This window comes from Herpailurus yagouaroundi, unplaced genomic scaffold (genome assembly GCF_014898765.1).
Source record: "Herpailurus yagouaroundi ecotype Mexico unplaced genomic scaffold, PumYag 181, whole genome shotgun sequence".
Taxonomy (NCBI): domain Eukaryota; kingdom Metazoa; phylum Chordata; class Mammalia; order Carnivora; family Felidae; genus Herpailurus; species Herpailurus yagouaroundi.
The window spans coordinates 14,112,168-14,124,313 of record NW_024412412.1 but is presented as its reverse complement, the minus strand read 5'-3'; the positions used below and the strand labels follow the sequence as shown (position 1 = coordinate 14,124,313).

The window sequence follows — 12,146 nt, the reverse complement described above, 5'->3', positions numbered from 1 at the left end:
GGGTGGCTCTGTCGTTAATCATCTGACTTTGGCTCATGTCATGATCTCACGGTCCGTGAGTTTGAGCTCCACAAAGAGCTGTCTGCTGTAAGCACAGAGCCTGCCTCAGATTCTCTGTCCCCCTCTTTCTCTGCCTGTCTCCCCCTTGCACTCTCTCTCTGTTGGTCTCAAATTAAACTTAAAAAAAAAAAAAAAAAGAAAGAAAGGAAAAGACCATTCATGCTTTGTTTTTCAAGCCCCAAAGCACTTTTACTGTATTCTATGGGATTTTCAACCACTGGCTTCTGTCCCATCACAACAAAGAAAAAAGGCCATATTCTGGCCTTCGGAGAATGGATTTAATTGCATTTGTTTACATGGCCAAAGCAGGGCTGGGCATTAGCACGACCACAGGTGCCTCAAGGCTCTGACATCCACCTGACCTTAGACCATGGCCGTGTAAGAACTTTTCCTCACACTGAGTCTGCATCCTGGCCAGAAGGTTCCGATGCTGAGAATACCTCGGGGGTCCCCAAGTCATCCTGGCATAGCCCTGCCCCTTCACTCAGTGTCTCAGAAGACATTCTGCTCTTTAGACAACTTGTCATTAAGACCTAATCTCCTACTTCTTTTCATGTTTCTTCAAAACTTATCAGAATATCTTTAGGCAATCCTAGGAAGCGGGAGTTGCAAGTGCAAAGGTCCTGAGGCAGCCACAAAGAGAAGGTGGGAAAGTCATAGACGTCAAGATGTGAGAGGAAGTGAGTCGAACCATAGGGTTTTCTCATAAGGAAAGGGAAACAGATAAAGGGTCTTGACTTGAAATGACTTAAAGCCTTTTTTAGCAGACTTTATTTTTTTTAAGGACAGTTTTAGATCTACAGAAAAATTGAGAACATAGAATATGGGGCACCTGGGTGGCTCAGTCGGTTAAGTGGCCGACTTCAGCTCAGGTCATGATCTCTCGCTCCGTGAGTTCGAGCCCCGCTTCGGGCTCTGTGCTGACAGCTTGGAGCCTGGAGCCTGTTTCAGTTTCTGTGTCTCCCTCTCTCTCTGCCCCTCCCCCACTCACACTCCGTGTTTCTCTCTCTCAAAAAAATAAACATTAAAAAAAAATTTTAAGCTGAGAACTTAGTATAGAAAGTTCCCATATGTCCCAGTTTGCCCTACTACTAACATCTTACATTAGCATGATACATTTGTTGCAAGTAATAAATAAAAATTGATGCCTTAGTATTAACGCTGTTGCAACTAATAAATAAAAATTGGTGCCTTCGTATTAACGCAGGGTGTATTTAGACTTCCACAGTTTTTATCTTATCTAGGACACCACATTGCATTTAGTTGCCTTGTCTCTTCAGCGTCCTTTGGCTGTGGCAGTTTCTCAGATGTTCTTTGCTTTTGATGACAGGGACAGTTTTGAAAACTGACTACTGGTCATATATTTTGGAGGAACCTTGACTATTAGAATTATCTTACGTTTTGTTTTGTTTTGTTTTGTTTTGTTGTAGAAGTCTGCCTGCTGGCAAAGAATAGATTGCAACAGCGGGGAGGAGTGGAAGGTGTGTGCTTTATTCAGGAAGGACATGAAAGAGAGGCAACATGGTGACCAGAAGTGGATGGGTTCCAGATGCATCTGGAGTTAGAGCTGCTGGGCTTTGAGGACAGATTGGATATAGGCTAGGAGAGAGGGAGAGAAGTCTCTCAATAATGAATAAATATTAAAAAAAATTTGTTTTAAAGAATATAGGTACTGAAGAGTAGATGTGATCACCAAATGTAGAGAAGGAAGAAAGTCCAAGAATTGAGTTCTGGAACATTCCAGCGTTGGGAGAAATGGAACGTGGAAGGGAGGCGGCATTAGTTTCTAAGGGCTGCCATAACCATGTGCCACAGAGTGGGTGACTTAATGCCACGGAAAAGGGTTGTCTCACAGTTCCGGAAGCCAGAAATCTGGCGTGGAGGTGTCCTCTGGGCTGTCCCTTCTCAGGCTTCCGGTGAAGGCTGGCAATCTTTGGTGTCCCTTGTCTCGTAGAGGTGTCACTCAATCTCTTTCTCTATCTTCCCTTGGCCTTCTCTGTGTGTCTTCTCCCTGTGTCGTCCTCCTACAAGGACACCAATCACGTCGGCCTAGGAGCTCCCTCTACTCCAGGTGACCTCACCTTACCTAACCGATTACATCTGTAATGGCCCTGTTTCCAAATAAAGGCACATTCCGACTGGAAGTTAGGTTTGCCACATGACTTTTCTGGTAACAGAGACCGACGAGGAGCTGCCACGGAATGAGCTGGTCCAGAACGTAAGTGCAGAAGTGGTTCAAGGAAGGGGCGTCAGGTGCGGCTGCTGGGTCAGCTGAGGAGAGGAAACGATCCGTTGCAGGTGACACCTGGGGACCAGAGCCTGCTGGGCATGGTTCCAGGGGGAAAGGGAAGAGACAATGTCTATGCAAACGTAGACGAGTCTTTTTAGGAGCTTGCTGTAAAGGGAAGGAGAGACAGCGGTTGGTCCCTGGGAGGGTTTTGCCCTTGTTTTGTGGGGGCAACTACAGGATGATGATGATCTAGACCCAGTGAAGGGGGGAAACTGGGGATGCCAGAGAGAGGCGGGGAGAATTGCTAGGGGTTATGGGCTCTCGCGGTCAAGGACAGTGACAGCCCCCACCTCCTCGTAGGAGGGAAGGCAGAGTGCAGAGGTGAATACTGACAGGTGGCGGGTGGGATGCTCAGGGGTGGCTACGTATGACGGCCAGAGTGTGTGGACGTCTCTTCTGACAGCCTCTGTCACGCTGTCACTCATTAGGGCGCAAGGTCCTGTGATTCTCCAGCAGCCCCCACGGCTCAGTGTGGCAGGGGGGAGGGACCGGGAGGTCTAAAGGTTTCCTTCCAGTCACTCAGTTAGGGGACGAACCCGGGTAGAGTTCAGGTCTCCTGACTCTCAGGGCAAGGCCTCTCCCAGTGCGCCACCCCTGCCTTGGGCCACTAAAAGAAGACATTCAGCCCGAAGTTCTCCCCCCACTGCCCACCGGCCAGGTGAGCTGACACTCCCCAGCCCCTCGGGAGTCCGCAGACGGGCCAGCCCGGGCCTCCGGCCCTCAGAATGCAGGCCGTTGTCCAGCACTTGGCTCCCGCCCGCTCAGTTGTGTGCTTGCCTCGAATTAGACCTGCTTAGGGCCATTTTTCTTTGGTTTTGGTATAGCTAGATCTCACCTACACCGATTCAATACGAGTGGCAATAAAGTTTATTTCTCTGCAGACGCGCTGGGGCAAACGATAAAGGTGAGGATTTCAAGATGGGAGCAGGTATGGGTGAAACAGTCGTTAACAGGCTGGGGGAGAGCCGTAAGAATCTTCACGTCTTCTGCACCAGAAATGTTCACGTGCTTTAAGTTTTCACTCCACTTTAAGGAACCCAGGAGCAGCCTTGGCAGATAGCACGTTCAGGGGTAGTTTCTGCACGAGAGAGTACAAAGAGGCTCGGGTCAGCGGACACGCCGTCGTGGACAGCCTGGCCTGACATCACAAAGTGAGTGGGTGAGTGTATATCTCTGTCTTTGAAAGTGAAATGACCCGACTAAGGTGAACGCGTATCCTTTTTCATGATTCCCTGCTTTGAGACTGCTTCCATGAGACGACTAACTACCAACGCCGATCGTGTCGATATGAGGGCTTCTGCTCTACTCAGCGAGTTGCTCACCCCTTGTCTCCCCTTCGACCAGGAATCGGCACAAATCAGCACTGGCTGTAGGTCACGTACATCCCCTTTAACCGTCCCCGGTTGGCACGTGCCTCTGAGTCAAGCCCACACAATCGTTGGCAGGGAGCTGACAGACTCCGATGCTCACAGGGGACAGGCAGGTAGCATGTGGGAGCAAAATGGGCCAGGTGTCAGAAAAACAGACACAGATACGCTTCGCTTTCCTTTTAAATGTGTAGGAACACTCTTTACACCTACAGATAAATATGGCTAACCAGGGGTCTTGGGGTTTGTGACTCTGTGTCTTAGGGCTCATCCCTTCTCTTGCCTTGCTTCTCGAGAGGCACCAGGAATTGGCCCTGAACCCCAATGGGCACCACCTGCAGAAGGGGTACGAGCAGAACACGAACTTAGGCTCTCCAAGGAGCAAAATACCACAAGAGAAGGACCAAAAAGTGGGACAACATACAACATCCAAAGCAGAAGTATTGGAACAGATGAGCAAGGCTTTGAAACACTAATTATCCGGGTTCCTGCGTGGCTCAGTCCGTTGAGCGTCAGACTTCAGGGCAGGTCATCAACTCGAGGTTCGTGGGGTCGAGCCCTGCATCGGGCTCTGTGCTGACAGCTCAGAGCCTGCTTCGGATTCTGTGTCTCCTCTTTCTGCCCCTCCCCTGCTCACACTCGCGCGCGCTCTCTCTCTCTCAAAAATAAATAAACACGTTGAAAAAATTTAAAACACTCCTTATATTTATTTTATAGAACATGAAGCTATTGGCAATACGAAACAGGAATAAGAAGGCATTCATTTACAAGACCTGAGAAAAATGATTAGGTATGAAGGTTTTTCTAGTTGAAATAAAGAACACAGCAGATGTGGCGAAAAGAAGCTGTCCGCACATAGCAAAAGCACAGCTGGTGGGAGCCCCAGGGCAGGGCGGGTGGCCCAGTGCTTTCGTGAAGCCTTCTGGACCCCAAGCAGAAGCCAGAAAAAAATTTTTAATGCTTATTTATTTTTGAAAGAGAGAGACAGAGTGTGAGTGGGGGAGGAGCAGAGAGAGAGGGAGACACAGAATCCGAAGCAGGCTCCAGGCTCTGAGCTGTCAGCAAAGAGCCCGACGCAGGACTTGAACCCACGAACCGTGAGATCATGACCTGAGCTGAAGTCGGACGCTTAACCGACTGAGCCACCCAGGGGCCCCGGATCCTCTGCATTTTAAAATATTATCTCAATTGTACAGAAATACTGAGAAAGCCAGACAAAGCCCACAGTCTGTCTGTGGATTCCTGGTTTGTGAATTCTAAGGCTCACAGCCCTGACTAACCTCGTGGATTCGTAATGTGTGAGCTACTGATCATTCTTTTTCACACCGAGGATCAGTTGCTGCCTGAATTGAGCTGACGGTGGGATGAGCCACACATCGGACACGCAGTAGACTACCATCATTTAAAGCCTAGTTTGTGACAGGTGCTTTACGTGCATTATTCCATCGAATCCCCCACAACAGCCCTGCGCGAGAGAGTTATTATCTCCGTGTTTCTATAAGCTGAGGCTTACGAGGGGCTAAGTAGAGCTGTGGCATACTCTGGGTCCCGCGCCTGGGTCAGACGCGCCAAGGTACGTTCCCACCGGTCTGAGGGGTGACAGGTGGGACATGAACGCAGAAGGCTCTTTGCAGCCCAGGGAAGAAACCAGCCTCCAGGAGCCATGAGCTATCTTAGGGGGTAACAGCGCAAGGCAGTGAGGGAGGGCTTGCAGAGGAGGCCTAGGCATGCTCCCGGCTCCTCTTTTGGTACTGATGGAGACTTTGGCAAGTTACTTAGAGAAGCAGTGATGGAGGTCGGCTTAGGGGCTTCCTGAGGACAGGATGTTCTCTTTGTCGCTCAGCAAGTCCTGTTCTAAAACTCAGAGCGTGGCAAGTTGAAATTCCAGTGAATCGCGCTGGAGTCTAGTCACAGACTTGATAACTTTCTGAATGCAGAACTGGGGTTTGTAATGAGTCCAGAAATTTTAAATTACATTTCTTCAGAAAGTTCAGGACCGAATGAATGTCTCTGTACAACCAAAGTCTGCAAGAGTCTTTGGCACACGAGCAACTAAGGAATAGATGAGGTGGATTTCATCGAATTTAAAATTTTGTGCTTTGAAGAACACCATCAAGAAAGTGAAAAGATAACCCACCGAATGGGAGAAAATATTTGCAAATCATACACCTGATAGAGGACTTGGAGCTAGAATATATAGAGAACTCTTCGAACTCAATAATAACAAGACAACCGGACTTAAAAATGGGCAAAAGAGGGGCCGGGGTGGCTCAGTTGGTTAGGCGTCCGACTTCGGCTCAGGTCATGATCTCGCAGTTTATGGGTTCGAGCCCCGCGTCGGGGTCTGTGTTGACAGCTCAGAGCCTGGAGCCTGATTCAGTCTGTGTCTCCCTCTGTCTCTGCCCCTTCCCTGCTCATGCTCATGCTCTGTCTCTGTCTCTCTCTCAGAAATAAATAAATATTAAAAAAAATTAAAAAAATTTTTTTTTCAACGTTTATTTATTTTTGGGACAGAGAGAGACAGAGCATGAACGGGGGAGGGGCAGAGAGAGAGGGAGACACAGAATCGGAAACAGGCTCCAGGCTCTGAGCCATCAGCCCAGAGCCTGACGCGGGGCTGGAACTCACGGACCGCGAGATCGTGACCTGGCTGAAGTCGGACGCCCAACCGACTGCGCCACCCAGGCGCCCCTAAAAAAATTTTTTTAAATGGGCAAAAGATCTAAACAGACATTTCTCCAAAGAAGATTTGTGAATAGCTAATAAGAGCATGAAAAGATACTCAACAGCACTCATCATCGGGGAAATCAAATCCAAATCACAAGGAGGGGCGCCTGGGTGGTTCAGTCAGTTGAGCATCGACTCCTGATTTTCGGCTCAGGTCATGATCCCAGAATCGTAGGATCGAGCCCTTTGTCAGGCTCTGTGCTGAGCACGGAGTCTGCTTAGGATTCTATCTCCCTCTGCCCCTGTCCCCAGCTTTTGCAGTCTCTCTCTCTCTCAAATTAAAAAGAAAATCACAATGAGTTACCGCTTCGCACTCACTAGAATAACTAGAATACAAAAGAGAACAATAAGTCTTGGCGAAGATGTGGAGAAGCTAGAACCCTCATACACTGCCGAAGGAATGTAAAACGGTGCAGCCACTTTGGAAAACAGTCTAATGACTCCTCAGAAGGTTAAACGTAGAGTTACCATATGACCCAGAAATTCCGCTGTTGGGTCCATAGTCAAGAGAAACGAATGTGTCCATATGTGTCCATATAAAAGCTTGTACCTGAATATTCATAGCAGCATTATTAATAACAGCCAAAAAGCAGAAACACCAAATGCTCATCGACTGATGAATGGATCGATAAAAGATAATATGTTCATACAATAAAATATTATTTTGCCATAAAAAGGAAGTAAAGTACTGTTCCATGTGACAACATGAACATGAACCTCGAAAACCTCATGCTAAGGGAAAGAAGCCAGATACAAAAGACCACATATCGTAGGAGTCCATATAGGAAATATGGGCAATTTCCATATAGGATGGGCAATTGATAGAGATTGAAGGTATCTAATTGCCTAGTTGTAGGGGTGATTAGGGAGTGATGGCCAAAGAGTATGAGGTTTCTTTTAGAGGTGATAAAGTTGTTTTAAAATTGATCGTGGTGATAATTTCACAACTCCACGTATATTAGAAACCATTGAATCACATATTTTAAATGAAGGAATGGTATGGTGTGTGAATTACATCTTAATAAAGCTGTTACCACAGGGGCACCTTGGTTGGCTCAGTCGGTGAAGCATACGACTTCGGCTCAGATCATGATCTAGCGGTTTGTGAGTTCGAGCCCCGGGTCGGGCTCTGTGCTGACGGCTCGGAGCCTGGAGCCTGCTTCGGATTCTGTGTCTTTCTCTCTCTCTCTGCCCCTTCCCCAATCACACTCTGTCTCTCTCTGTCCCTCAAAAATAAATAAACATTAAAAAAAATTTTTAAAAAAAGTAAAGCCGTTACCACAAAAGTGGCCTTTGGATTGGAATTTAATAGCACCGCAGTGAAGAAAAGAGAATTGATGCTCCTGAAAGGTCTAGTCTGCATCAGGACCGGAGCCCGTACATCTTAGTTACTCGACCCATTTAAATATCCTAAATACCGGCCTGTTTCTCATTTACTTCCTTGTGAGTGACTTCTTTACATCCTGGCGCAGCAAATGCCAGCCCAGCCAGACGGATTGTCTTGGAGGTCAGGAGGACATCTCGGCATATTCTAAATCAAGCTGGAAATTTCCTGCCTTGTTAGTTCCTGCCAGCACGATGCGGCACAGAAAGGAGACACGTGGCTTCCCCGGCGTTGGGCCACCCCACGGTGCGCGGAGAAAAGAGCTGTGTGTAATCTGCTGGAGGCGCGTGTGCAAGCCTGGGGTGCAAGTCCGAAACCAAGCGGCACCCACCGCCCACTGCAGCCCTCCGTCCTCAGGGGGCGTCCTGGGCCATGGCGTAGGGCCCCCTCGCTCCCAGGTCCGGGTTGTTTTCCTTCTGAAGAGATGGTCATACAACTGCCTCTTAAAACCGTGCTTTGTAAACCATGAACTTGAATGTCTATGCAAAGAAATGAGCCAGTGAACATGTAAATGACACTTACTTCCTTTTAAGCTATCGTGTAGTGTTTGCGGAATCCTTCCATGCTTTAAAGAGTATAGTTTCACTCCGCACACGCAGGGTGCTTTTACCCTCCGCCGTGGCTTAAATAGTCAGACCCGAGTGCACGGACGTGGTCCGCGTCCTTGTCGTTACCGGCCGCGGGGTATTTGAGATCACTGTACAATTTGCTCAGCCGTTTCCCCTTTTCTGCGTGTCTGGCCCGATTCCAGCTTTATACCGTGTTAAATTGCAGCTGCTGTGTATATATTTGTACATATTAGGTTGTTGTTTTTTTCTCTTTCTTCTTAAGCATTATTTTCCTGTAGCATATTCCCCAAAGCGGAGTTACCGGGTCAAACAGTTCTGTAGCTCTTGTTACCTATTGTCCAATTTTTCTCAAGAAGAGGAGAAACATTGTGAAGAGCCACCAGCCATGTAAGCATATGCTCATTTCCCTAAAGTCCTGCCAGCATTGTCCTTTATTCTATTAAAAAAAAAAAAAAAAAGATTGTGCTAAATAGGTGGGAGATTGTGTTTTTTTTTTTTTTTTTTTTTTAATTTCTGAGAGAGACCCAGAGCATGAGTGGGGGAGGGGCAGAGAGAAACAGAGACACAGAATCCGAAGCAGGCTCCAGGCTCCGAGAGGTCAGCACAGAGTCCGACGCGGGGCTCGAACCCACGAACCGTGAGATCATGCCCTGAGCCGAAGTAGGACGCTCAAGAGACTGAGCCACCCAGGCGCCCCGGGAGATTGTTTTAAGTGACATTTCTATCATTGCCGGGAGTTTGAAATCCACCAGTTTGGCGTGGGGCCAGACGTCCAAAGGTCCACGTGGGGACCCCAGCGGGAAAGCGGGCAGTGAGCCCCACCCAGGGAAGGAGGAGGGGCTCACTGAGAAAGCGCCACCAGCATCCGGGTGCATTTCCCCTCTGACCTAAGTCCCCAGCCTGCAGACCTGCTGGTTCCTCAGCCAGGACGCCTCCCCCTGCTCACAGCTCTTGCTAATACCTATAAATGTGCATCATCTTTTCCAAGTTCATTCCCGACCTGCCGTTCTGGGTTAGGGGCTGCTGTCTGTGTTCCCACAGCATCCTGCCCTCTGGCCCTCCTTACACGCGTCCCACTGGACTGTGGCGGTTGGTGCCATGTTTCCCTGGGACCAGGGCGTGGTTCGATTTGGTGAAAGAATGGGTGAATCGATGAGAGGATGAACTAATCAGCCCTGGTACTCACGGTGGCCGCCGGGGCTCACAGTGTCCAGCAACCCGGGGCGGAACCAGAAATCTGTGAGACGTTCTAGACAAGGGAGCCCACGGGTGCTCCTCACTTCAGAGCCCAGAGACGAGCCCGACTCCTGGGGCAGGAGCAGGAGCAGGGGAAGGAGTGGTCACCATGGATGCGGTAACAAGCTCCAAACAAGCCCTAATGAACTAGTTTTCAACCAGTTTGATCTAGTTTTGATGCAAGGCTAACTCCCCACAAGACCTCGGGATCGTTACTTCTGATTGTAATGACCATGAACACACCTATCAGTGTGGGGACAGATGTGACTGTGCCCATTTAAGGGAAGAAAAGAGGTGGCACTCTGATTCTGAGAAGCCCTCTCTCCTTCCCCCCAAAACCTCCCAGGTCAGCTTGCATCTGGGCCCCTTAATGACTCCAAACTCATTACCCTCTGACCATGAGACCTTTTGGGGAGAAGGTGCCTTTAGAGCCTGAGCCCCCCTTCTCCATTCTCTGGCCAATGAATAAGTTACCTACTTGCTGACAAATACTGTTCAGTCACTTGGCAAGAGGCATTCGGTAGGGAAAGAACCTACCTCTTCAGTGACAGGGTTGAGGGCTGGCAGACTTGTTCCATGGTTATCTTTCCGCTTCAGTGAAATTAGGATCGCTTCCTCCTTTTCAGGCTCTCGTCTTTGTTCTAATGGCTTTTATGAAACGAGACCAGAAAATACAAAATACACAAAAATCCATGAATCACAACCTTGTTCCAAGGAAACAGCTTTCCTTTTCTTCCAGGTTGATCTACAAAGACCCTACCAACCGTCACACGTGTACCCCATCCATTGGCGGTCCAAGTCTGCTTGTTACCACCGCATTGGGTTTAGTCCACAAGCGTTAATGAGCAAATGCAAAGTTCCAGAATCCCTGTGGGCCACGGTGGGCGTCCTCACATTGGGTGGCTGGGTACAGAAATTCTAATCTGAGGCAACTGCTAGGAATACGAAACAAACCAAACAAATAACAGTAGATTTGAGCTGAGAGTGGTGCTCAGTCGAGGTCTAAGAACAAGAAGGATGATGCCAAGGGAGTGCCAAACCAAAGCTCTCAAGAACGTAGCCAGGAAAGAGGAGAGCTGAGGGCACGGACCAGAGGTGTCGGTCAAGGGGAGGCTGTATGGTCAAAGCCTTGCATTAAGTCGTCACTGCAAAATGCAGTCTCAAGAGCCAAATGCACCAGGAGTAGAAAACGCTTCCAGAAAGGAATAGAATATGGCCATCGCCTTCCAGGGCTTCCTCAATTATCCAGTTAGCAGGGAAGGCAGACAGAGAAACAGACCACTAGTCACACCCACAGAACGTACTGGGAAATACAAAAATTAATTCCCATCCATGATCATTTAACTTTTTTACACTGACGGTAAATATGTGAACAACAACTTTTTTATTTGTCAGCTTAGACAGGCTGCACATTAGTCTTCGCTTAAGCAAAGAGTTTACCTTTTATGTCTTTTATGTTTAAAATGGTAGCATACACCAATGGAATAGAATAGAGAACCCAGAATTGGACCCACCGATATATGGCCAACTAATCTTCGACAAAGCAAGAAAGAATATTCAATGGAAAAAAAGACAGTCTCTTTAACAAATGGTGCTGGGAGAGCTGGACGGCAACATGCAGAAGGATGAAACTAGACGGCTTTCTTACACCGTACACAAAAATAAATGCAAAATGGATGAAAGACTTAAATGTGAGACGGGAAACCATCAAAATCCCAGAAGAGAAAACAGGCAATAATAACCTCTTTGACTTTGGCTGCAGCAACTTCTTACTTGACATGTCTCCAAAGGCAAGGGAAATAAAAGCAAAAATGAACTGTTGGGACTTCATGAAGATAAATGCTTCTGCACAGCAAAGGAAGCAATCAACAAAATGAAAAGGCAACCCGTGGAATGGGAGAAGATATTTGCAAATGACATGTTGGATGAATGGTTAGTATCCAAAATCTGTAAAGAACTTATCAAACTCAATACCCCAAAAACAAATAATCCGGTGAATACATGGGCATAAGACATGAATAGGCACTTTTTCAAAGAAGACATCTGGATGGCCAGCAGACACATGAAAAGATGCTCAACATCACTCATCATCAGGGAAATACAAATGAAAACCACACTGAGATACCACCTCGTACGGTCAGAGTGGCTAAAATTAACAACTCAGGAAACAACAGATATTGGTAAGGATGTGGAGAAAGGGGAACCCTCTTGCACTGTTGGTGGGAATGCAAATGGGTGCAGCCGCTCTGGAAAACAGTGTGGAGGTTCCTCAAAATATTAAAAATAGAACTATCCTACAACCCAGCAATAGCATTACTAGGAATTTGTCCAAAGGATTCAGGAGTGCTGATTCACAGGGGCACATGTAGCCCAATGTTTATAGCAGTGCTATCAACAATAGCCAAATTATGGAAAGAATCCAAATGTCCATCAACCGATGAATGGATAAAGAAGATGTGGTGTGTATATATATATATGTATATATATATATATGTATATATATATGTATATAT

At 47.6% G+C, this 12,146-nt stretch overlaps 1 long non-coding RNA gene across 2 annotated transcripts in view; it reads right to left on the bottom strand.

Moving 5' to 3' along the window:
* Positions 1–1,458: 1,458 nt before the first annotated feature.
* The window catches only part of LOC121039652 (uncharacterized), a 14,620-nt gene continuing 3,932 nt past the window's right edge, over positions 1,459–12,146 (bottom strand). The window contains exons 2-3 of one of the 2 annotated variants that reach the window (XR_005794904.1): positions 10,171–10,281; positions 1,459–3,428 (exon numbers count right to left, since the gene is read on the bottom strand). This is a non-coding gene — a long non-coding RNA (uncharacterized LOC121039652). Of the gene's footprint in view, positions 3,429–10,170; positions 11,153–12,146 lie in introns of those variants that run through there. The other variant, XR_005794903.1, reaches the window with a different exon arrangement.